The sequence below is a fragment of the Astyanax mexicanus genome, chromosome 2, assembly GCF_023375975.1.
Source record: "Astyanax mexicanus isolate ESR-SI-001 chromosome 2, AstMex3_surface, whole genome shotgun sequence".
NCBI lineage: Eukaryota > Metazoa > Chordata > Actinopteri > Characiformes > Acestrorhamphidae > Astyanax > Astyanax mexicanus.
The window spans coordinates 57,977,590-58,003,025 of record NC_064409.1 but is presented as its reverse complement, the minus strand read 5'-3'; the positions used below and the strand labels follow the sequence as shown (position 1 = coordinate 58,003,025).

The 25,436-nt window shown below is 36.9% G+C and overlaps 1 long non-coding RNA gene across 1 annotated transcript; it reads right to left on the bottom strand.

The window, feature by feature from the left end:
- Nucleotides 1-688: 688 nt before the first annotated feature.
- Nucleotides 689-25,405, bottom strand: LOC111193099 (uncharacterized). Its single transcript, XR_002650249.2, has 3 exons — nucleotides 25,324-25,405; nucleotides 24,235-24,426; nucleotides 689-881 (listed from the first exon to the last, which is right to left on the bottom strand). It is a non-coding gene; the product is annotated as an uncharacterized LOC111193099 (long non-coding RNA).
- Between the last annotated feature and the right edge of the window lie 31 nt (nucleotides 25,406-25,436).

The window sequence follows — 25,436 nt, the reverse complement described above, 5'->3', positions numbered from 1 at the left end:
GTACAAGATAGACAGCAAGGCCAATATACAGACCTGTCTTTTGTGCTTTTGAAAAACAAATATGACAAAATAAGAGGATAAAACTGTATCACATAAATGTAATGTATGCAATATATTTATGTAAGACAATAATATTTTTCTTATATTTGTCAAGAAGGTCGAAAACAACATGCACCATTTTACTCAGTGGTTGCAAATACAATACCAGTCAAAAGACACATCTCATTAATTTTGTTCCTTATTTCTTTCCTTAAATTTATTTTCTACATAGTAGATAAATAAGAAAAACAAGAAAATTAAGGGACACAATTATGGTATTGTGTAATAATAATAAAAAGTGTTTGTCCTCCTCAATCTCCTGACCTAAACCCAATTGAGCCGGTGATTTGAGGTGTTCCTGTAGTTTTAATTAGTTTAATATAAAATTTAAATGTGACTGGTGAAACTAGTGAAAAAATCCCTGGATCTTTTCTTGGCTGACAGTTTTATTCACAGTGCTCACAGGAACCATAATATTGCTATAATACTACTACACTATAATACCCAACACACAGGCAGTTGAAGGAGGATAATATGTATTTTTATTTCACTATGTTTAACAAATCAAAAAAATAACACACAAGATGAAGTGCTGTGAGTCTGTTCTGAGACTTAAAAGCTGACTGGGGCAGCAGGTCTGGTGTAACAGAGGTGTTGCACTACTATACTTACACTATAGCAAATGGCAGTGGAGTGCCTCTATCCCTCAGCGGGGGCAGGCAGGGGGTTCCATGCAGAGTGATGCTGCGATGCGATTCCATCTCCAGGGCGAGACACATGAGCATAAGTGTTGGTAAGAGAGAGAAGGAGGAGCCTGCCCTCCTCAGAGGAGACTCCAACACCTGCCTCAAAAATAAAAACACACAGTTAAACACACAGTTAGTCATGTACTGCCATATAATTATACATTGCTGTAGCTAGAAGCAACAGAATCGTGCAGCCACAGCAGTGAAGACAAATAATCTGTCTTAAAATATTTGTAAGAATAAAGGATAAGCCAATTAATCCTCTGAAAGCATTTGTACATAACCTTAGCCCATAAATACACACTAAACCTCTACTCAGCTTTAATACATGGATTACATATTCCAAGAATGTGTCTAAGAACTCGTCAAAGCGTTTGGTGACATCAGCGGCAAACTATTCCTGCAGCAAGATTCGATTTAAATGCACCAGGCCTTTCAAATAAATCTGCAAATTACTCCTAATTAACACTTCGATTCCAAAGAATAATATCAAGACCTTGGCTGAAGCAAATCAATGCTTCTTGTCACTGCGGTTTCTAAGCAACAGGTAACCTTACAATACACGTACAGCTGTAGCAGAAATGGCTTTTCACAGCAGGGACTGAAAGCTTCTGAAAGCCAATCCCCATCAACATCACATAGCAACCTTGAGAGACTCTACACCGCAGAGGGGTGACGGCAGATCCTATTCAACCGAAATAAAAGGTGAAAAAGAATCAGCGGAGAACAATGAGGCCGCATCAGTCAACGACACAAGGTCCTCTCCTACCATGTGCGGGATAATCAGCATTCTCTCGCCCGCCGTCGCATTTCTCAGCACAAAGCTGTGGTCTGTTCGAATAAAGGATTTTCTCAGAGCTCGTCTTATAAAATAAGCTTCTTATTCCCCAGAGGAGGAAAAAACATCAACGTACAACAACTTGAGCAGACTGAGGCAGGCACTGAGATACAGTTCTGAACAGAATAAGGGATCATTTTGCATGCATTTTGCATTTTTGCATTCAGCATGCAAGTTGCATGAGACATAGGGTTTTCAAGCTAAAATGAATGAACACCAACTAGAAAAGAGTCAAGAGGTTGTGCAACAGATGGCCGTCTTCTGGAATTGGAATACAAAACTTTATGTAGGTTTATTCAGAATGCAGCAGCACGTCTGGTCTTCAACCAGCCAAAATGGGCACGTCACCCCACTGCTCATTGTGCTCCATTGGCTACCAGTTGCTGCTCGTATCAAATTCAAAACTCTTAAGGCCTCGGCATACTTCATGCGGAGACGGCGTTCGCGTGGCTCCAACAAACAATGTGACGCAATTGAGGAGAAAATTAACAGCCGCGGACGTCGCACAGGGGCTTTGTTCGCTGTGTCGTGCACATGGAAGCTGGGCGAAATCCACGGCCGAAGACAACGCGATAACGCCTGTGATTGGTCATTAAAAAAGAGGTGTGCCAAGAAAACAAACATGAATGATTTCGCTCACAAAATTTGTTTCGCTGGGAGTATGCCAAGGCCTTTACAATCGCCTACAAGGTGATGACAGAACAGCTCCTTCCTACCTGCACTGATCACTCCTGAAGGCTTACGCTACCTCCCGGCCGCTGCGCTTCTCCAATGAACGTCGCCTCGCGACAAACATTCACACAAAGCAAAGAACAATCCAGACTGTTCTCATACAGAGTTCCCCAATGGTGGAAGATACTACCTTCCACTACCAGATCAGGAGAATCTCTCACTATCTTTAATATAAACTCCTGAAGACAGAGCTCTTCAAAGAGCACTTACTCGCCTAACACTTCTAACAAACTAACTAATTCTAACCTCATCTCCTTCTTCCTCTTCTCTACTCCTCTATCCCATTATTTCCCTTCGACCTCCTTTAGACCCTATCTAAAGATGTTATTACCCTTAACTGCTATTATTTTTTGTACTTCACTATTATAAGTCACTTTGGACAAAAGTGTCTGCCAAATGTAATGTAATGTAATGTAATGTAATGTTATATAGGTGCACCTGCAACATTATCAATTTAACATACAATACAGACATTATCTCAAGAATATTTGATAATTGTAATATTGTCTTATGTTTTTTTGTATGTTCGATCACATATATAACAGTGAACACTCAACACACAGAGACTGAACCTTCTCTATTGCTATTAGCAACATTTGCTGCAAATTATTATTCCACTAAGTACTGTATATTCTACCTCAGTAACTGCTGTGATCATGTATAACCTATATGTTACAGTATGTTACATATCTCTGTATCTTATTCTCACCACACAAGTTTCATTTGTATCTTATTGGTATTGCACGGTCCTGTCTGTTAATTGTCTCTTGTCTGTTGTATTTATTGTATTTATTGTAGTGTTATAGTTCTATGTTGCACATTCTTTGCATGTTTGAACTATATGTTGTCTATGGTATCGTTGCTCCATGTTGCACCATGGTTCTGGTACCTGTACACAGATCTAATCACAATAAAAGTCTCTTGACTTGATTTTTCTCGAGCAGCCAGTTATGCAAAGACCAATACTTCAACACACACAGTGTGGGCTGCAATAGGTAAAGAAAAAAGTATACATTTTCCAAACTAAGATTAAATCACTTTTGTTGTCCTTAAAATATGTAAAGTATGAATGCTTTGTTATGCAATTATATTATCATTATATCAGTGGCATTAAAATTGTTTTGAAGTGAAAATAAAATAGTTTATCGCAATAATGGGATATATTATCCACAAAAAAAAAACTTATAATGACAGGCCTAACTGTAATACGGTGCTATCAGTCTGTACTGTCAAAACAATTTGATAAGAATAAAGTTATTTTCAAAGCAAAAAAAAACAAAACAAAAAAAAAACAGAAGGCTCTTTTGTGTACACACTCTCTGTAATCAGTGCAGTTGTTGAGCAATCAAGAAGCAGAGACAATACCAATGTACTATAAGAATTATAAGTGAAGCGAGAAATGAAAAGTATTATTATGAGATCAGTGTGCATTAAAGTGTCCTTCTTTGTCAAGTGTAACCAACAATCACACAATTATTTGTCAAACACTCTTAAAAATAAAAATGCTACAAGAGTTTCTTTGAGTGATGCCTCAGAAGGGCCACTTGTAGTTTCAGAAGTTTTCAAAGATGCTGTGAGTGTAATACGAGATCTTCCCACTATAGTCCGGAAGTGTAATTTTCCCCTTTAAGACTTTGCTTTCACTGTGAATTTCTAAACAAGCTCAGAGATGCAGAAGTCACTGTAAATGAAAGGAGCCCATAGACTGAGTAACAATATAGATTTTTTCTTTCTTTTTTTTTTTTTTTTTTACCAATATGACTTTTAACTGCATTACAAAGTTCTCATAATGGCTGTCCAGAGTCACAAAGTGCAGTTAGAAGCACATTGCTTCACATTGGTAGAGCACCTTTTCAATGTGTCACCACAAAAAGGAAATGAGTCTGATACATAGAAACACAACAAAGGTTTAACATGCCAGGAGAAAAAGGAGACATATGCGACTCTAAGCCTGACAACACTAGACTAAGACTTTGCACAGAGAGGGTGAGGTTGGAGGACAGACACATTCTTTGCACTTCTTGAGACCTTTAAAATGTTCTTTATGCATATGTATGTATTTTGTACAAAATTGCTTCTTTTTGGAACATTTTTTCTATGGCACCATTTATCAAATGTAGCAGTTTAATGCAAATGTAGTGGCATATAAAAACTAAATACTAGGAGCAATTTTGCTCATAAATCACCACTTAAAGACAAAGTATAAACTAATAAAAAGCTTATATATAAGATTCATTTCATCTTGATAGTTAGAGATAATATCTGACACACAAGGGCCCAAATCACTTTTGGAAATCACATCAATATAAAATATGTTTAGTAAACCTTTCCATGCAAAAAAATGCTTCTATTTTTAAATAACAGCAAAATGTATACAGATTGATAATGACTCAAGTGTGAAAACTTGTTTAATGATGTCTTTTGATGTGTTAAAAACATTTGCATTAGCAATAAAACATTTTATTTGCTTAACCTCTTGCAAGTGCACACTTCAATCAACTGCTTCATTTCAGAGGAACTGTGTTGATGCAAAATTCCAAAAGATAAATCTGTCACAATCTTTAAATACGCATGGAACTGGTACTGTATGTACATCAATATAGTTTACAGATTTTAAAGCACTGAACGAGTGTAAAAAAATATGTTTTGAGGAAGGACATTTTTAAGTGTTTGATTCGGAAGACAGGTCAAAATTTTCATGCTAAAACTGAAGCCTGACAGCAGCCTTCCACATGCTCGGCCTCCAGAGATTCCAGACTTGTCAATAATTCAGAGGTGGAGGGAGAAATGTTATAAGGCGAGACAGACAGCAGAGGGTTGGCTGGGAGGTGGAGGAGGGGCGCTTGTGGGAAAAGGAGGAAAGTGGAAGAGGAGGGAGTAATTAAAGAGTGTGCAAAAAGAGCAAAGAGACAGATAGAGGTGGACAGTGGATTGCATAAGTGTGGCAGGACATGAACAATCTTTCAATATGCAGAAAAAATAAATAATATTTAAAATCCAATATGTACTGTATCTATGGATTATTATTAGGGCTGCACAATATTGGAAAAATTTGACATAGCAATGTTTTTTTTTTTTTGTTCAACAATATATATTGCGATATTAAACAATGCAGGACCTGTGATGTCACCAGCCCTGCCCCCACCTGCACGCTGTATCGCTTCAGAGATCCGGACCGACCTGAGTCTGCGCTTTAGAGTCAGCTGATCACTCAAAAGAACAATAATCTGTCTTTTAATTGGCCATTTAAATGTCATTGTGTGGATTACACTTTCATACCATATCAGATCACCTTTGGTTTTCATTACAGGAACTTTGGAAGTCCAACTTTAAATTAATGAGGTCCTGACTGCAGCAGCCCTGCCATTTATAAAACACACTTCAGTGTACTATTTCAACAAGACAATGCTTATTCATATGCTGCCATCATTTTGAGATGTGTACTGTGTTGCATTACACATGCATTACAGTGTAGATCTGTATTTGTAACTCAATTCATATTGTCTATATTACTCTATTTTTTAATCATGTAATCTTTCATGTTCCTTTCATTCTATTTTTTATTGCAAGCAGACACTTCCTTCTGAGTGCAACTATTTTTGCAACAATTTCTTTGATGATCAGTGTACATTTTTCAACAACGCTTTTGACTCAAGCAAAACAGATAAAAAAAAAATTACTTAAGGAAATCCTTTCCTGAATCTTGGGTGCAGATTTGCCAGGGTGCAGATTTGCCAGGGTGAGCAGTAAGAGTGTACAGACGTATTTGTTTCTCACTGAGATGATGCGATTATTAGGCCTGCTGTTTGCATTAATCAGGGCTGTGAGAGTGGCAGCAATACAAGGTGTTCAAATTTAATTTACAGTTTAATTAGTGCATGAATTATTGTTCATACCCGTAAAAGATAAGAGATCTAATCTTGTTGATCTAAAGTGTGCTGCTTCGCTGGTTGGCTGGTAATGACTATTTAATTGCTGCAAGCTTTGAGCATGAGTCAGCGATGCTGTATTTTTAATAGATGTCCTACATACTTTATCAGAGCAACTACATTCAAACATCAGTCCAGAGATTGACAAATTTGTAAAGAACATGTAAAGAACTTTCATTCTTAGAAAATACTAATAACATTGGCTCAAATTATTAAACTGTTTTTAACAAAAAAATGTCTAAAACATCATTATGGAGCATTTTTACCTCATAATAAGAGTTACAAAATCATGTTGATGATCTATTGATTTCTAACAGAAAGAATGGCACCAGTATTGTTGCTAGAATATGGCAAACATACACCACACTTGGAATTTGGCCTCCGCCTTTAACCCACCCATCAGTTAAACCACGCATACACACCAGTGAGCACACTCAGAAAACAAACACAGAGTTTTGAGCCCACAAACTTGTCATCAATAGCTAATATTTGAGTCATACTTGTACGAAATATTATAATATTATTGGTACACACAACGTTTTTGGATCGGACTTTTTATGACGATTCTATATCTGTCTGCTTGTCTATAAATGCATGTGAAAAGCGCATCCTTTAGTGGCGACTCAAAGCATCAATAACCCTTGCCAACTATAGGGGGAGCCTTAGAGCAATTCCCATTGTAGATGCAGCACAGCACACGCAAAAAGTGCTACTTTGAATTGCTCATTGCTCCAATTTATAGTTCTCCTTGAATCCTTAAAACGTTGTTGCTTACCCCACTTCTTTGCCTACACTGTAGCTTGATGTGCCCTTCTCTGGAAATGTAACAACGTGTCACGCGATGTGGACAGCCATATTGTACAGAATTTACACACACAAGCTTTCTCAGTTTATGAGGATAGTAGTATTTATCACTATTCATCTAATTGAGCAGATATGGGAACAATTGTGCAATGTAAAAAAACATATCATGGATATGACATTGACTTGTAGTTAGGAATTTCTCAAGAATAAAAAGGATTCTTAGAACGACATTGACAAATGAGGCCCTATGCCACTACTAAACCTGAATCTGAATCTGAACATCATGCAAACATTTCACAAGTTCATACTTCCCAAATAAATCAGTTAGTTTCATGTCAGCAAAATTGCTTTAGAAATAGTGACAGTCTTGCTTTTATATCTACACTGATATAATTCAACATACTCAACAGGTTTGAAAGCAGAGGATGGGTGTGAAACGAGGTAGATGTCTATAGCGACTGTAGTACTAAAACATTCTTTGATAAAAACAAATTGCAGCCAGTGAGAACGGTTACATCAAAACAAACATAAAAATGCAAATTGACCAAAGGAAGAGGAGGGAAACCATCTCAAACGAGACGCACAATCGTCTGCAGATGAAAGCAGAACAAAGCCCGATCAAGCTGAACACACTCGGCAGCCGAGCTCTTTTGAAAACTTGCACAAACAGCCGAGGGCTGGAGACGGCGGAGTGAGAACGACTAAATAAAAGAGACGCGGAGAGAGCTGCAGCGCCTCACGACTCCAGAGGAGAAAATCTCCCAGCAGGATTTTAAAATCCTCCTTATCAGGGTCCTCTTAGAGATTCTGCTTTGAAAACGAACGGAGCTCGTTTGTAAATCTCACTGTGGCGACTGTCAAATTTTAAATGCCACCAAAAGCCACTGAGAGGATCTATTCTAGCGTTGAAAGCTTTGTGTATGAGCCAAAAGGCTTTTAAAGAGGGCAACATTTGTAATATCAGCCTTAGATCTATGTACTTAAGTTACACAGGACTCATATCACACAGACACCTGCACAGATGCAGATATTAGTCTTACTGAACTGGTTTCATTCATTATAGTTATTATGATTATAAGCACATTTAACAGGCTTGTTAAAAATACTTATAACTGACTAAAAAAATGACTGATGTTAGTCTACTATTACTCAGTACATACTATAAGCCGGTAGAGACACATCACCCCAACACCCTGGGGCTGTACCAGCTGATGTCATCATCCAGAGCCATGACACCCTCCCCCCACTGAGGATGACTTGGCAGAGCTGGTGGCACAGAATGAGATCCATGTTCCTGGAAACACCAAAACTCCATAAGCAATCGACCATGGGCTGTATCTCCACACCCCCTAATCCCACCCAAGCAAGCATACAGAAGCCGGTATCAGCTGGGATGAGGATGATTTTCTTGGTCAGTCATTCCTAAGGTACAGCAAAAAAAAATCATCCCAGCTCCTCCTATACCCTCATTTATGCCTACTGTCTCATCTCCAGTTCCAAACCCAAACCTTTCCTTATCAGGAGATGATTAGCAGCTGTGTAAACTCATAAGCAAAATATATTGTGACACAGAAAAGAAAATAAGTTCATATTATAAAATTTTTGGAGTTCGGAAATCACTATTTGGTGGAATAACCGTGTTTTTAAATCATTTTTTATGCATCTTGGCATATTCTCCTCCACCAGTCTTACACATTGCTTTTGGATAACTGTATGCTACTCCTGGTGCAAACATTCAAGCAGTTTAGCTTGGTTTGATGACTTGTGATCATCCATCTTCCTCTTGATTATATTTCAGAGGTTTGCAATTTGGTAAAATCAAAGAAACTCATCATTTTTAAGTGGTCTTGTATTTTTTTCCAGAGCTGTACATGACTTTTGAGGAAATTTTAGTTCTATAAACCATTTCTGTTTGATCATCATTAAAATGCAGCACCACGCAGGTTACAGCATGCAGCATTTTGAGTGGAAATGCATTAAGCGCACAGACTCTGATCACACCATTTGAGATGTAAAAATAACAGACCTGTTGAAAGGGTCGCCCTGCACTGTTTCTGATGTTAAATCTGCAGTGAGGTCGTAGTCTCCAGGGAAATTGCATGTTTGTGACTCGCCCTAACGCCAGCCTCTGATTGGTTTAGCCAGGTTTAGTCTGCTCTTTGGCACAACAGGATAAAAGTGCTACACCTGGACGTGCTCATTAGATCAATTCTGGTTTTCAGTTAGAGAGAACATGTAGTTTAACACAATGATAAAACCCATCAAATAAATCAGCAAAGCGAAAAGCAGACGTGTCGGTAGTTAATTTAGTCACAAACAAAAACATGAGTGACCTGTTCTCCATTAGAGAAGACCACTTCACATGCTGGAAGGCAATCATCGCCCCCACTCTCATAATTAGTAGCAATAGGAGTGTGTTAGCAGTGATTTTCTCTCAGCTTAGGGGTCTTCTGAGGGATTAGTGCTAAAGTGTCAACCAACAGTCACATGCAAAACTTGGGTTGTGTAAACCTGGTGAAATTTAAAGGTTTGTTGAACAACAATTACTTTCATTCAGGGGCGCCCATACTTTTGCATACGACCGTATACATGAGCACCTTTCTTCTTTAGGACATTCACATGCAAATGACAATCTGCTGGCTGAATAATGAAGAGCACGGGTCATATATTTAGAGCAGCTTTTGAAGGTGTAGTATTCCCAATCCAACAAAAAAGGAAGGCTAAGCTAAAAAAAAAAAACTGAAAGGAAAAACCTTTTTTTTTTGCATTTAACCTGATTTTTTAATAACCGACATCAGCTTCATTAGACTACAGCAAATGATGCTACACTACCACTGCTTATATAGAATATATATAGAATACTACCATAAATTCAATTTAATTTATAGTACTAGTCAAAATTTTCAAAAGTTTTTTTTCTTTCCCCACATTGTAATTAATACTGAAGTCATTCAAAATATGAAGGAACACATATGGAATCATGTAGTAACTTTAAAGTGTTAAACAAACCAAAATCCTCTGTGAAGCATTTAGGTGGCTATTATCTTAAAAGCTGTTAACTTAATGGTTTCTGAGGCTGGTAAATCTGATTCTTCCTTTCCTGGGGCGGTCCTGATGAGAGCCAGTTTCATCATAACGTTTTTGATGGTGTTTTCAACTGCACTTGAAAATACTTTCAAAGTTCTTGTTTTTTTTTTATTGACTGGCCTTTATTCATCAATGATTTCTTTACTTATTTGAGTAATTCTTGACATAATATTGTGTGGATTAGAACATTATTCAAATAGGGCCAATTACTGTACACTAACTCTACTTCGTCACAACAAAACTGAAACATTTTAAGAGGGCAAGACATTCAGCACAGCTGTTAACCAAAAGCCTGAATTCCAGGTGACTCTACCTCATAAAGCTGACTGAGAAAATCCAGTCCAAGGTGTGCAAAGCTGTCATCTATGCAAGAAGTGCTACTTAGAAGAATCTAAAATATATAACATATTCTGGTTTAACACTTTTAGTTTATTAAATGATTTCATATGTTTTTCTTTGTAGTTTGGATGACTTCTGTATTAATCTACAATGCAGAACATTTTAAAATCATGAAAAAAAAAACATGAACTGACAGTCATAAATTAATTAAAAAATATATGTATATAATGTACAGGAAAGAAAACAGTACAAAAAAAATAAATAATAGGAAAGTGGTATAGTAAAAAATATAAAAATACAAAAAAGCTCTAAACATAAAATTTAATTACTTAAATCCAAGCTAAAACAGTATGTCTTGAGATATGCCAATATTGCCAAAATATTGTTACATTATATCACTTTGGTTGTTAACTGAATGGAAATATACTGATGGGAAATATGGCAGAAAAAGAGACTATACTTCATAGAAGTATAGAGGACTATGTCTTCTATAGACAAAGGTTGAATCATTTTTTGAATTTCCAACTATGTTTATCTTTATCTTTATCTTATTTAAGCTCACAAAATGCATTTAATCGGACGTGTGGTGTCACGTACTGACTTGAGAGGATCTTGTGTAACACATTTCCCTTTCATTGATTTCTACCCCAAGATATTAGAACATCTTATGGTCACTTGGGGGTGTTCTGTGTATAAAAGAGTATCTAATGACTTACGCAATACACACAAAATGCTCCATGCAGTAATATGAATGTCATCAAGAAACCCTACCACACAAAAGAACATCTGTCCAGTGTCCACTGCACTTCTCCAGGGGACTCATATCCTGGAAGCAGGGTGACTCAGAGATTACACTATATCAGTCAGCATCAGCACTGTGAGATCACCGCGTTATCTGATGGTGATCTATTGCAGCTTGTTTAATAAAGCTAGCTTTCTGTTTAAGCCACACTTATAGTGATTCCAGTATCAACAGCGCATCAAGTTCGGACCGAGTTAAGAGCTGAGCCAGCGCAGAGCACTCAAAACCCAAGAAAAACAGCAAAACAGCAGTAATCGGCCCTTTAATCAGGCATTTAAAATGCTTTTTAAAAGGTAAATAAGACTGTTAAATTAAAAGGTAAATTAAACTAATTCAGCTTACTACATGGTTCCCTGGTTTCAAAGGCATAATAAAAGGCTGTTGTTGGTACTAAATCGTGCTTGTAAGTCAATATCACAATTAACTAAACATTTTATAATGATTTTGATTAACGAACAACATTTTACAGTGTTTATGAGCGCTGGACAAAGCATTTTTGGGTACAAGCTACTCAAGTTGCTGAGTTGGCTCAGTGTGATCTGTTTTTCTTCATGCTCCTTTAATGTTGCAAAATGGACAAGGCACATGTTTATACATGAACACACACAATGTGGGGAGTACTCACAAAAATGGTCAACATTAAGATAAGTGAAGATGAAGAAAATTAGAAGTTCTGATGGTTCATTTCAATCAATTTTCCATTAATTGCCCACCCTTAATCAGACTGTATACATAATTAACATGATTTTATATCTATATTTTGCTAGAAATTCCTTACTTTAGATACAAAACCTTGTGCTTTCGTGATACTAATGCGAATGTTCATATCTGTCTTCCCCAGCCAGAACACTCAGCCAGAACAGCGCTGCTCTGACAGCAGAATTAGCAAGAAACAGAATGCAACAGGCAGTGGATAGCTAGGTGTCTAGGGGCTCATTATACCATTTTAACTTTTACCAGCCAGGCTGCTTTGGGGGAATTGCTTTACAAAATGATTCAGAATAACTTAAATTGGGCTTGAGGAAAAACCCAAGTCATAAAAATGTGCACGTGTTTGTATTACTAGATACCAGTACTATCACCGGGCAGAGGAGCTCATTCAGTGGCAGACTGCAGTCCCAGTCCTGCTCCACAGACAGACTCCGAAAGGCTTTTGTCCTTCAGTTATCCTCACTTTGTGCACATCAACTGGTGTTCATTGTCTACTGTGTTCAACTGCACTACCTTCATTCTCCAACACACACACACACACACACACTAAAAACTGTACTTTTATACATTATATTTTTATATTGTATTTTTATATGTATCGTTATATCGTATCCTCCTTTTGTAATTTTTGTGTACTATGTATACCTGCTGCTTAATGTCTAGAATTTTCCTCAGGGATCAATAAAGTGCCTGTTTGTCTGTCCGTCTATCTGTACTATTTTAAAATGGAATGAAGATATTTGAGCAGAAAAAGATACTGGCATCTATTTTAGAATATGGTGCATTAACAGTGCATTAGATACACCTGTGACTTTTCAATCAATACTTGTAACAAACTATATTAACTGTAGAGTTCAGAGCTGCATATGTTTTAATTCCATAATCCATAAACATATTAGGAGTAAACTACCGGTACTGGTATGACAAAATTAAGATCCGGTTATTTTACATTAATCAAAAAATATTTAGAAATTTATTTTTTTGGGTTTTGAGTTTATTTAAATGCCTGTCTGCCACAGTTGGGCCCTTATGTAAGCATTATAGCATGGCTAACCCTGAAATGAAACGCCAGATTTCTAAGCTGGGATAGATAAATAAAACACATTTGGACGATACAAATATATAAGTGTAACAATACTAATAAATTGCATACAGTAGAGAGTAGATCACTATTACACAAGCCAATATATCAAGTTAGTATATATCTATATACATATATCTAATATATATATATATATATATATATATATATATATATATATATATATATATATATATATATATATATATATATATATATATATTATATATATAAAAGTAACATTTTATTCCTGTATCCCTAAAAATTATAATTCTTAAACTTTACATATATTGGTACAAAATGGCCCTAAAATACCAGCTTCCATTAAAACCCATTAAACACTGAGCTGCAGGCAGGATGTACATTTCTACATGATCTCTGTGGGCAGAACCAAAAGATTCACACCATGTAGCCGTCCTTATATCAGCCAAAAATAGATCAAAAATATAGCCCACAAACTGTCTCTCTATATTGTAGCACTGCACTCTTTTCTCATTTTTTGCTTTATATTTGTGCTCACTAATGGAGGTCCAGGATGAATGATCTCTGTGGGAAGGTGGACGTATGAGAGCCTCTTCTCTCACAGTGGGGCTCTGGATGAAACATCAGGGCCTGTCTGGTCATTTATACCAGGCTGACTTCTACAAACATCACACTGACTGTCGACGTTCCTTCAAAGCACTGGCATGAAGCCAGTTCTGCAGCTTCTGAATGCTCAATTTGTGATGAAGAAAGAAGAGGTCAGGCCCTCCGGTGAAGCTCTCCTCTGAGGCACTGAAAGGATAATATTTCCCTTCAGTTGATCCATTCGGAAGAGGCGACAGCATGATCAAGAAGAAAATTGGTGGGATGTCTTACGGTTTAAATTCATTGGGTTGGTGGAGAAAACCTTTCTGCTCAATTACTCAATAATTTAATTGCTTGCTAGAAATGTGTGCTGAATAGTAAGGGCATTAAAGGTGTAACAATTGTATTGAAATTTAAAACTGTGGCAGTGATATAATGGTTTGTTGAATAGTAGCCAACTTTTAAAATGACAAAATGCACATACCAATATTTAAGATTTTTGTTGTAATTTTTGTTAGAAGACCAGGTTTCCATTCAAATCTCACACGTTAAGCACAATAAAACAATTTTGACAAAAAACAATGCAGAAAAAAAAACTATAAATACTATACTACATACTATAGTTATGCAAAGTTGACATAGGTTACTGTGATTGGGAGCAACAACAAAACAAGCAAAAGGGAAATATTTAATGTATATTTTGCTTTTAGAAGAATCATGTTTTTAGCCAGACAAAGTCTTTGTTTGGCTAAATTGTTTGCATGTCAGAGATGCCAGGCAGGACAGGCAGTGGCACACATAATGCTAAAAGTGCTAAAATCAACATGCCATTGCGATAATGTCCACTATGTTTCTGGGAGTGCAAATGCACCAAACAGTTCTAAGAGAGAAGTGCAGCAAACCCTTTCAGCCAAGCTTTATACTCGTCATTTCAGAAATGTTGAAAGCAACCTCTGAAAAGCTAATAATCCATAGGGCCAGTTGTGTTCAGTAAACTGATGGTATAAAATGTGTGGTTTTTAAAATCTGCCAAAATTCGGATGAATTAAAAATATTGTGTATTGATTTTTTCTAATATTAAAGTCATTAGAACCAAAAATCACATTCAAACTGAAAATACTTGTACTCTGACACAGCAAAGGAGTAAAAAACAACAAGAGTATTGCAAGTATTGTTAATGTCAGAATTCTACAGTCAGCAAAGGTGGTGTTAACTGCAACTGTTTCTCAACTTTAATTTTGGCAAAGAATGAAATACATCTTTATAACACTGTGTTGAAATCTCACACTGATAAGACGTGAGAGCATGTAAAAGCGCCAATACCAAACACTAGCAATAACCTCATAACCTAGCAATAACCTCAACAAGTAGATATGTTCTCAACAAGTAGATAAGAAGTTCTGCTTGGATATATTCCAGATTGATAAAAAAAGAAAAACACAACAAGGCTGGTTTATCAGCACTGGGTCAAATCGATCCCTTATGCTCACAGCTGCACTGTCTGGTCTGGTCTGTAAATGAAATGAAAAACTCAGTCCTGCTAGCCTTCTGTAATCAAATAACAGCGGAGGAGAGTTCTACAAAACTCCAGGGCAAAGTGATGAATCCAGAGTAACCCTGCAGAAATTGCTTCAGATAGTAATTTCATGCTCCATATCAATAACTGCAATAACTGAGTTTCTTCCGTTTCCTGCAGAGAAGAACATCAAGGGAAAAGGAGCAAATTACCTTTTTAGTGCCTTTATGCCTAGTCCTGTCCCACAACGACACTGAGCAATTATAGATAGAAAACAAAAAATATGGCGACAAGCCGACAAAAGTAAACTGGATAAAATGTTATGTTTATTGCCTGCAAGAAAAAAAGCAATTTCAAAACAACAATTTAAAATATTTATTGGACACTTAACATTTTTATATTCTAGTGGAAAACCCAACAAAGCACAATCCATTTATTTCAGAAGTGCTATTCTAATCATGAATTTATTTTTATTTATTTAGTTAACTTAGCAGTAGCGGTGGGCGATATGGCTCTAAAATAATATCACAATATTTCAGGGTATTTTTGCGGTAACAATATACTTGCCGACATAGGAAAACAGAAAAATAATTAATTAATTTCAGGACTATAGTATAAGAGTATAACAGCATAATCACAATGTGGCAAAAAAAATAATCTAGCATACAATAATATAATGCAGCAAAAAATATTGCAGAATATTTAGTGCATGCATATAAACTGCAAACTAAAACAATTATACAATAAATACACTTAAAGCTTCACATAAAATAATAGACTACTTTTTAGATAGAACAGCCCTATTATCACGATATTGATTTTTAATATCACGATATTTCTGTCACGATATATTGCATACGATATAATATTGCCCACCACTACTTAGCAGTGCAATTTTAGTTATAAATGTACCTCAGAAATGCTACTCAATCTAATGTGAGTACAATTGTCACAGAGATAAGCATGGAGTCAGTCGTTTGGTAAACAAACGTACAGTATGCTAACATTAAATTAGCTCAGCTAGACCTGTACAACTTGTATTTTTTAACTGGAAAACAGCCAGTTTAAAGTGGTTGTAAACTTATACTAGCAGAAAAAACTGAATATAAGTGTGCAAATTCACTAGTACTAAAACACAGGTGCAGATACAAACAAATAAATCAATGATGAAGAAAAAAAAAAGTGTCTTCACACTGTTGAACAAGGATACTCAGTTATTTATTCATATTTGCAAACATCCCAACTCTTAGAGTGTTCATCAGATGAATTAGATAAACTTATACGAAGCATGACAAATAATGCTGAACATTTTATTTTATTTCATTTGTGCAAAAATGAACTTGAACCCGTTGTTTGTCTTCTCTCTCTGCCGACTCCTTTACACACTCCCTGTCTGCACTGTACACAGCAGCACTCGACTATGTAGCATTGCAGGACTTTAAATAAACAAATAATTGATCTGTATTCATTATTGTCTTTTCACTTTTTTGAACAAACATCAAAATGCATCATCTTTTTTTGTCATTTTCAGTTGCCAAATATTCAGTGTAACCCTAATTTATTCTGTGTTCTTTTGTGTTACCTCACCAGTAGTAGCACATCCTCTAGGGGATAAAAATCTTAATTAGCAAAAACACCACAAACGCCAGTCTGATCTCTGGGTTTCCATGGCACAGTGTGTAGTGTTCCCTAAAGACGAGTGGTTACTAAGATGCTCCCTCAATTTTTCGTTCTATTTCTCCTCACGTACGCACACACACGATCACAGTCTTCCTGACAAAAACAATGTTATTGGATGAAAGAGAAAACGAGCTCCCAGCGTCCCAAATCTCCAACATAACACACAAGTTCTCAGAGAAGAGCAGATCTGCCCTGACAGCAGACTGAATATCTAAATAATGCTCAGGCTGATGTATTCTAGTTCAATACAGTGCAAACTCAGCACAACCAATGCATTAATGTGCTAATTTCTAGAAGCAGCACAACGCAATAAACAAGCATCTTATGGAACAACATATGTTAATTGCACTGAATGCACTCTCAATAATGAATAAACAATGTAACAGTGTGAGAAAATCCATATATATACATATTTATAACTTGCATCCTCTATTTGTGTGCATGCATAATTCGGCTTGTAGGCAGAAGAACTGAATTAGATCCAGCCACTGTGTGTAATGTCCCTAAAGTAAACCGCAGACAAATGCTTACAATTTTAATGCATTATTACAAATGAGAAAAAAAAACAAAAAAAAACACACGAGACGATGACACTACAAAGTGCAAAAATGTTTCCATGTATGTGATTCCCTCTAGTAAATGAGGCTTTAAAACCTGATGAAAAGAAATTAAGACATTAGTCTAAATTAAATTAGCTATTACTGAAAAACGGGAATACAATTCATTTACTAATGGTGCGGATAAACTGCTACTTTTAATATGATTGTGCAGTTAAAAGAAAAAAAAAAAAAAAGGATAAACCAGTCAGTAGATTGATCCTCTATACACCAAACCACATATGCACACGCACACACCCACACACACACAATGACAAAACATGATCCATCACTAACGCAAAGACCTCCCCTGCTAGCAACACATGCACACAATTAGTCCTCTGCTCAGCCTTTGACTACAAAACTCCCCAGGCCATCATAAATTTCAGCCATTAATTACAGCACTAATCTGCAGGAGTAGATTTTTACAGCCTGTGTATGTTCAGCCTGGGTGCAGGGCTTATAATGGAAGGCAGCTCAGGTCTTATTAAAAAGCCTGTATGGGGTGTGAGGGAGCTTCAGGAGCAGAGAAGATGCCAAGGTCAGTCATGCACAAGAAAACTTGCAGCTTGACAGTGGTTTTGGATACACACCGGGGAGCATCACCTTACAAACCTCACCAACCGCTGTGCCACTGTGAAACATGAAAAGAAAACTTAGACAGGAAATCACGGACGCACGTGCTGCACTTTTTGTCTATGTGCATATATAGTCAATATATGCCTTTCCATATACACTAACCATTATATGTTATATAAAGTTATATATACATATATATTTTGTAATTGTATCATTAATGTAAGTGCAAGTAAATACAGTGAATGTTGTACAATAATTGTAAAAATATGGTTTAACTGGTCCAAAGAAATGGTTAAAATGTGTTATAGGGGGTTTTAATACAGACAAAAAATGCAATGTATAGCCCTGTCAAAATACACAATATCGACTCATCATACAATAATTGGACATGACCTCAGTCATTTTAATTTTATTTGTGTTTTTTAAAATGTCCTTCGCATTTAAAAATGGTATAATAGCATATATACTGTAAAAGATGGTCTTGTGTTCATTAAAATGTCCTTCGCATTTAAAAATGGTATAATAGCATATATACTGTAAAAGATGGTCTTGAAAAAGCACTGTTATTTATTCCAATTATTTTAGAGTAAATCATTTTTTTGGATATCCCAAAAAAAAATGCAATAATTTAGGCTATCCCAGGCTAAGAAGTAGTTTGGTGTGTGTGTTCACTGTGGACTTCTGCCTTGCTCTACCTACAGCCTAGTTACCTATATCACATGACCACAGTCTGCAGCATAAAGAGCTCCCTTTGAAATTTGTATTTTGAAAGTTAAATTTTAAGGCCTTTTCACAGGTTTTACAATGTCTTTACAGTAAAAGCTGTATTAACTGCAAAAAAGTGTCTTCGTTCCCATTCATTCAATGAAAATGAAGCCAAAATCTTCCACCATGTTGGAGATCCTGAAACCCGAGTCTGCGCAGTAGAGTCCAGAGGAGGGAGAAAGACTGTGGAGAGACTGCCTACTCATTTAAATAACCCCGCCCCTGAGGGCTGTCTCGCGGTCACAGGCTGCAGAGCGGAGCGGAGCTGACGGTCTGTTACTGGTACCGCCCATAACCAGCCCTTTTACAATAACCACACCTTTTTTGAATAGAGCTGAATAATGTTTTAAACAATTAGTTCTGTGGGGATATAAAAATTTTTGTCCGTTTTGCCATTGAAACCTATGGGGATGGGTGGGGTTACACAGCTTTCTGCAGCCGAACAGCAGGGGGCGCCCGACCTGTGTTGGCTTCACTTTTGAGAGACAATGCTCTGTCCAGCTATACACAGTCTATGGTACAGCCCTACTGGCTAGTTACCAACCTGAATAGGAGACTTTTTTGAGGGTATTGAAAGATTCTGTCAAAGACGAATTTCTAACAGTATTAAAACTGACAATAAGGCTAAACAGCATACTGTCTACATTACAAACACAGGCTTTTGACATTTTGAGAACGAACATTAGTAGCTTCAATAATGATTAAAGTTGCCAAGTTAACTAGCTATGTCACATGAGCATGGTCTGGAGCATGAAGAGCTTCCTCTATTTCTGCATTAGGAAAATGCAATTTGGGTTTGCTGTCATTCAAGACATTTTCATCATCATAGCTGATTCAATGTGTGTATCAAGGTTATCGATAAAAATATGATTAATTGCTGATTAAAAAGCCATACGTTGTTACAAAAAATTTAAGACAACTTTTCATCCACTGTAAGTTTAAGCATTAGAGATGCGAGGCTTGTTATAATGACATTTCTGTGATAGGCCACTGATATCCACAATGCAGTTCTAAATTTGTATCTTTTATATGACAAAAAAAAACCCAGTAAACTGTAAATAATATGCAGCCTGTATTTTCTGTGCTAGCTTTAGTGAGTGGTGATCTTTGCTGGGTGCCTAAGCATTTAATTAAAGCAGGCTTGTTCCTGTCACAGCAGCAGCACGCTGTGATTAGTGCCAGTAAGGCTTGGCACTGCAGTTGGCGTGATGTGGCACACACAGCTCACTAACACGTTCCAGTCAGGGGCGGACGAGTCGAGCAGGGTGCTAACAAAGCAGCCAGGAGAAAAAAAGATTAATTAAAGACAAAGTCAATCTCAATGTTCTTCACTGTGTGTTATGGTGCTACTATGGAGCTTCAGACAGTCAGCTCCAGTTACTGTGTATCACTGAGGATACAGACGCAGGGAAATAATAAAAGAAAAACATTCAAGTGATGTTTAATCAAATCCTGTCCTTTTACTTTCCATCTGAACATAAGCACCCATGCCATGCCTATATTATGTCAGCTGTGTTTTACATGCAAATGATACAATCATTTCCATATATCCTTCAGATGTAGATATAATCAGTTCCAAAAGCAGATCAGGCCTTATTATCCCTACATACACTGTTCCATTTAAACAAAAAAAAAAAAAAGCTATGACATAACTTCATGATACAATATTGAAAACAAAAACTTATGTCCCATTAAAGCTGACTTGCATGTCAGGCCACAAGCACGAGGCTGAGATTTGTGCTTTGAGATTTGTAATTTCTTGGTCTGTTCTTATGGACAATTCTAGCCAGAAGCTGCTAGTCACAATCATTACCACCCACTGCCCTGTCCACTGTGGTTGGTAATGCTTTATGTAATATAACGTATTATTCCACTATAAGGTGCACCGGATTATAAGGCACACTATCAGTTAACGTAAATTTTCTGGTCTATTTTTATACATAAGGTGCATTGGATTATAAGGCGCATTTTAAAAGACTCTATAAGGAACTTATATTTCAGCAGGTCTCATTGCTGGGTGGTGGTAGGAGTTAGCTAACTATGTTAAGTAAAGCTAAGCTAAGTAAACAAAACTGTAATAACAAATACTTTTTAAACGTTAAAGGAGCGCTGGATGTTAATCTACACAGATTTCTCCTGAAAACTTTGGTTTCAGTTTATTTGGGTAAGCATTAGCATTAGCGTTAGCGATTAATGCGGCCCAAGAGCGCTACACAGAGGAACCCAGGTACTTCAGTAAACCAGGACGATATTAGCTGGTGGTTGTTCCACGTAGCTTGTTTTAACCCGGTAAAAACTCAGGCTACAGTCTGATACACTCCCCTCTGAACGACGAAAGAGCTAGAGCACTTAGCAGCTAAGGCTAATGCTTCCTCCAGTTCTAGCTGTGGTTTGCAGCAGGCTACCGGCTGATAATACTCACCTCTGAATGGGGAAATAGCAGTTAGCAGCTAATGCTAATGCTACTCCAGCCCCGGTGCTGGAGAACTAAACTGAAACTCCTGTATAACGCAGTATACCTCCTGTATAACTCAGCAGAGGGGCTGCAACTTACAACCTGACTGGTAAAATTTGTACATAAAGTGGACTGGATTAAAAGGCACACTGATGATTTTAGGGAAAATTATAGGTTTTTAGGTGCGCCTTATAGTGCAAAAAATTAGGGTATTTTCAGTACACGTGACACTGTGGATCAATGCTAACGCTAACTACCTGCACAGAATGCACCATCATCCATCTGGCATGCAGGTCAGACCTAAGCCACAATCACAAGTTAACACCTTTGCGATACCAAGAAGTACCACTTTATGATCAATTTACATACTGCTGCCCCAATACTTTTGGCAGATTTATGACACACACACACACACACACACACACAAACACCATGGCCTAGTATTAAATATTGTGTAACACTGAAAAGATTTTACACATTAGGAGGTCGGTTAGTTTTGCTCCAAATCTGTTTTTAATCAATTCTCTAATATATTATATCTTCTCTGCACACTCACTGGATTAAAGAAGCATCTGAGCCTAGAGAGAGGCTTCATCCTTATACTGATATCATATAGTGCCACTGATTCTCAGCATATCAATACATTTCTACACACATTTCTTCCAGGTGAGAATAAGTTACCCAGTCCAGCCTAAACTCACTGAACTGACCGAATTACTGTGTTCTAGACCAAAGGTCTTTATGGTGCTCACATGTAAACGTCTAGAACAGCACTTGCTCAACACAAACAATCCCCTCCCTTCCTCACCTTAAAACACTAGTCAAACATGCTTCAGTCAACTATTTAATGTATAAGGAAATATATCTTTCTCTTTAGGATATCTTGCAATCCTAAACATGTAAGGATTTATAAAGAGTTCCATTTTTAGTGTTAGATCATTTCCATTTCTAGAACCATTGAGATGTAAGTGTGACAAATCGTCAAGAAATGAATGAATTATTTTAGTTTTCCTATATAGCCAAGTATATCGTTATTGCAAAAATACCCTAAAATATTGTTATATTATTTTAGAGCCATAACGCCCACCCCTACTGTACATAATCTACAGTTATGACTCAACATTCTGCAACATGGTGGGTTCTGATATCCCCTTTTATACTGTATCTCTACTATGCTATGCTCTACATTGTACACACAATACATGACAGACCTGATATCTCTATTAGTCATGAATTCCAGAAAATCGCTGAAGCAATATTCACACAGCACCGCCTCTGCTCTGTATGTCAAAGAAGCTGTCAGCCGCTGGCAGTGTGACAGGGAAGAAGGCACACTGCTTCGTATGTGTGTGTGAACACAAGTGTGTTCCTGTCTCCTACAACGAATGCTGCTGCTGCTTTAATAACCATCGGGAAGATTTGTACTTGTCACAGTCAGCCTACATCCATCATCCTCTCACATACATTCCATATGTTGCTACAACTGTGTTAAATCACCACATAAACGACCACCAAATGACACAAATTGATTTTTCTATTTTACAACTGGTGCCCATTTAGGAAATCTAATCCATTATGGATGTCATGTGTGAAAGCTTACTGTCCCTGTTCCAGTGGTCTCTACCTACAATACTGTGCACTTTTCGTGTTAGGCCTATTTAAATTTCAGTATCAGACCCAAAATAAGAATATTGATTATTGAGAAAATGGGGATCCCAAAAGTAAAAAAAAAAAAAATAATAATAATAATAATTATTAAATTAAACAATATTACTGACTCAAACTTAACTCTTGTGGTAATTAACAAACCCTTCAATGAGCTGAATGAAGAACATTAAATTACAGCAGGAAAAACACACACTGGCAGTTTATGGAGTCCAGGAAAGATTTAAGAACCATAATAATGGTTAGTTTGCTGGTTTTTTAGCTGTATATCAGGCAAAAAGCCCATTTAAGCACAAAATACAGACAGAATTAGTTTTCTGTCAGTTTTCATTATCAGAGTATCGCACATTCTGTGTATACCTAGTCACTTGATTAGTCTTTAGTATCAAGATTATATCTGGATAAGACCAAGCCGCATAAAAAGTGCAAGTGTAAACATAAGCTCAAAAGTAAAGCTTATTAGCTTTAACATGTAAAACAATGTTTTTTTCAAAGAGGTGACGCTCTTTCTCTGTCCACTTTGTTTTAAACCTTGCATTTTAAATAATTTTTGGCAATCTTTTTAATCTGGCTCTTTGTGTAATTTTTAAATGGACCAACAGAAATGCTTCAAAGATGAATTGGAATAAAATCTGTTTACATCAACCCCCATTAAAATGAAATTATGTTTTTTTACTTAAGGTTTTTGCATAACATCAACAATATCATCTGCTATCTCTAGACTAGTAAGACAAAAAAACAGCAACCATGAAAACCAACAATTTGCTTCACATCAGACCAGGCCATGTGTCACTTTTGTGTTTTTTGCAAGAGATTCAGGAGCAGGGCGTCTAGAAGATTGGTGGGTATTTTCCCTGAAAGGCTTGGAAACTGCTTCATTTCAGTGACATTACGGTTGTTAACTGTGATAAGCGTGTCCGCCTCTTCTGTTCAGCAGAACATAGAGAATTGCAGGAACACACACCAATCCAATTACCCCGTAATTGAGTGCTGCAAGGCTCATTGATTACAACTGCTGCTCACTAATAGAATGAGCCTTAACACAGCATCCCCAGAAATTAGGCACACGACCCCAAAGTCTTGTGGCTGTCAGTCTATATTGTTGGGGTAACGGGGTGAATCTGCTTTGGGGCTTCGGTGCACCCTTTTAGGTCACCGCTGCACAGCTTAGAAAGGTGAAGTACATTTATCATTCAGTGACAAATGGAAATGAGCTGTTACTAAAAATGACATTTCTCCTTTATGCTTGAATGCAAAGAGGGCAACTGGGTTATCTAAAGAGAAAAAGCACATCTTTACTTACATGGGTATACAGGAGGGGCGCAGGGCTTTGTGATGGGTTATCATCATGGGTTAGCAGGTTCAGGCCATTTAACGGAGGTTCTGTCTTTCCTCTGAGGTGCTCTGTGGGGGTTGCACTAATTGGAAAGGAGGGGTGGGTCTCACTGGAGGAGCTGATTTCAGATCCACGACGTGGGTGTGCATTTACAATGGGCTGCAGGGAGGGATGATAAACAGGTGTTAAATACGGGTTGCCTTGCAGAATTAGTGTGGCAATGAACAAACACCACAATAATATACATGATCTGGTTTTATTTTCTCATACACATATTTGACCCAGGAATAAATATTATATATTTTTGTGTGTATTTACTTTTTTTTTTTTACTTACTTACTTACTATTTTTTAAATAATTTTTCATCTTGGTTGAGCCAAAATCTTTGCATCTGGTGAAATCATATGTAATAAAAAAATCTTTGACAAATATATTTTGATACACATAAAAAATGTACATTCCAAATTATGGTGTCACTGTCCTGGCATGTCCATCCCTACACAGTCAAATACATTCATTTTCAAAATAGGTAGGTTTGTTGGATGTAATTGCTCTCTACATTCTGATAGTACAAAATAAACAAAGTAAATAATAATAATAAAAAAACACAATATCCTCAAAAGTACAGAATTTTAACCGCAATTTATTTACATTAACCTGTATTAAAGCTACTTTTCTACGTGCTTTGTGCAACTACACATTCCCAGGTCTAAATCCTAATCTCCTCATCTGGGTCTGCATACAGGTTATTGTGAGGAGCACAGGTTCCTAAGGTATATGGCAAAGAATCCACAAGTTGCCACAAGTTATGATGTGTTGCTAGAGCTACAGATAGAACACCATAGATAGACCTTGACATGAAAGTAAACAGATGATGACGTGACCTCATTGGCTGTCTGTGATAATCAAAGGTGTTGTAAAAAGGTGTGCTCAGTGCCATGTGCTTTCATGGAGGTGACTATATAAAGTGATAAGGAACAAAACACCATACTTCAAGACACACGCTGCAAAATATATCTTGCTGATATCAATATGTTCATAAGTATGTGAACATACCTTTGATCAAAGGCCATTTCTTTGAACTTCAGCCAAGATATGCTACTAGCTCCCACTGCACTTTCACCATGTGCCTTTTTTTCATTCTTCAGGTTCATAACCAAGATCTAGAA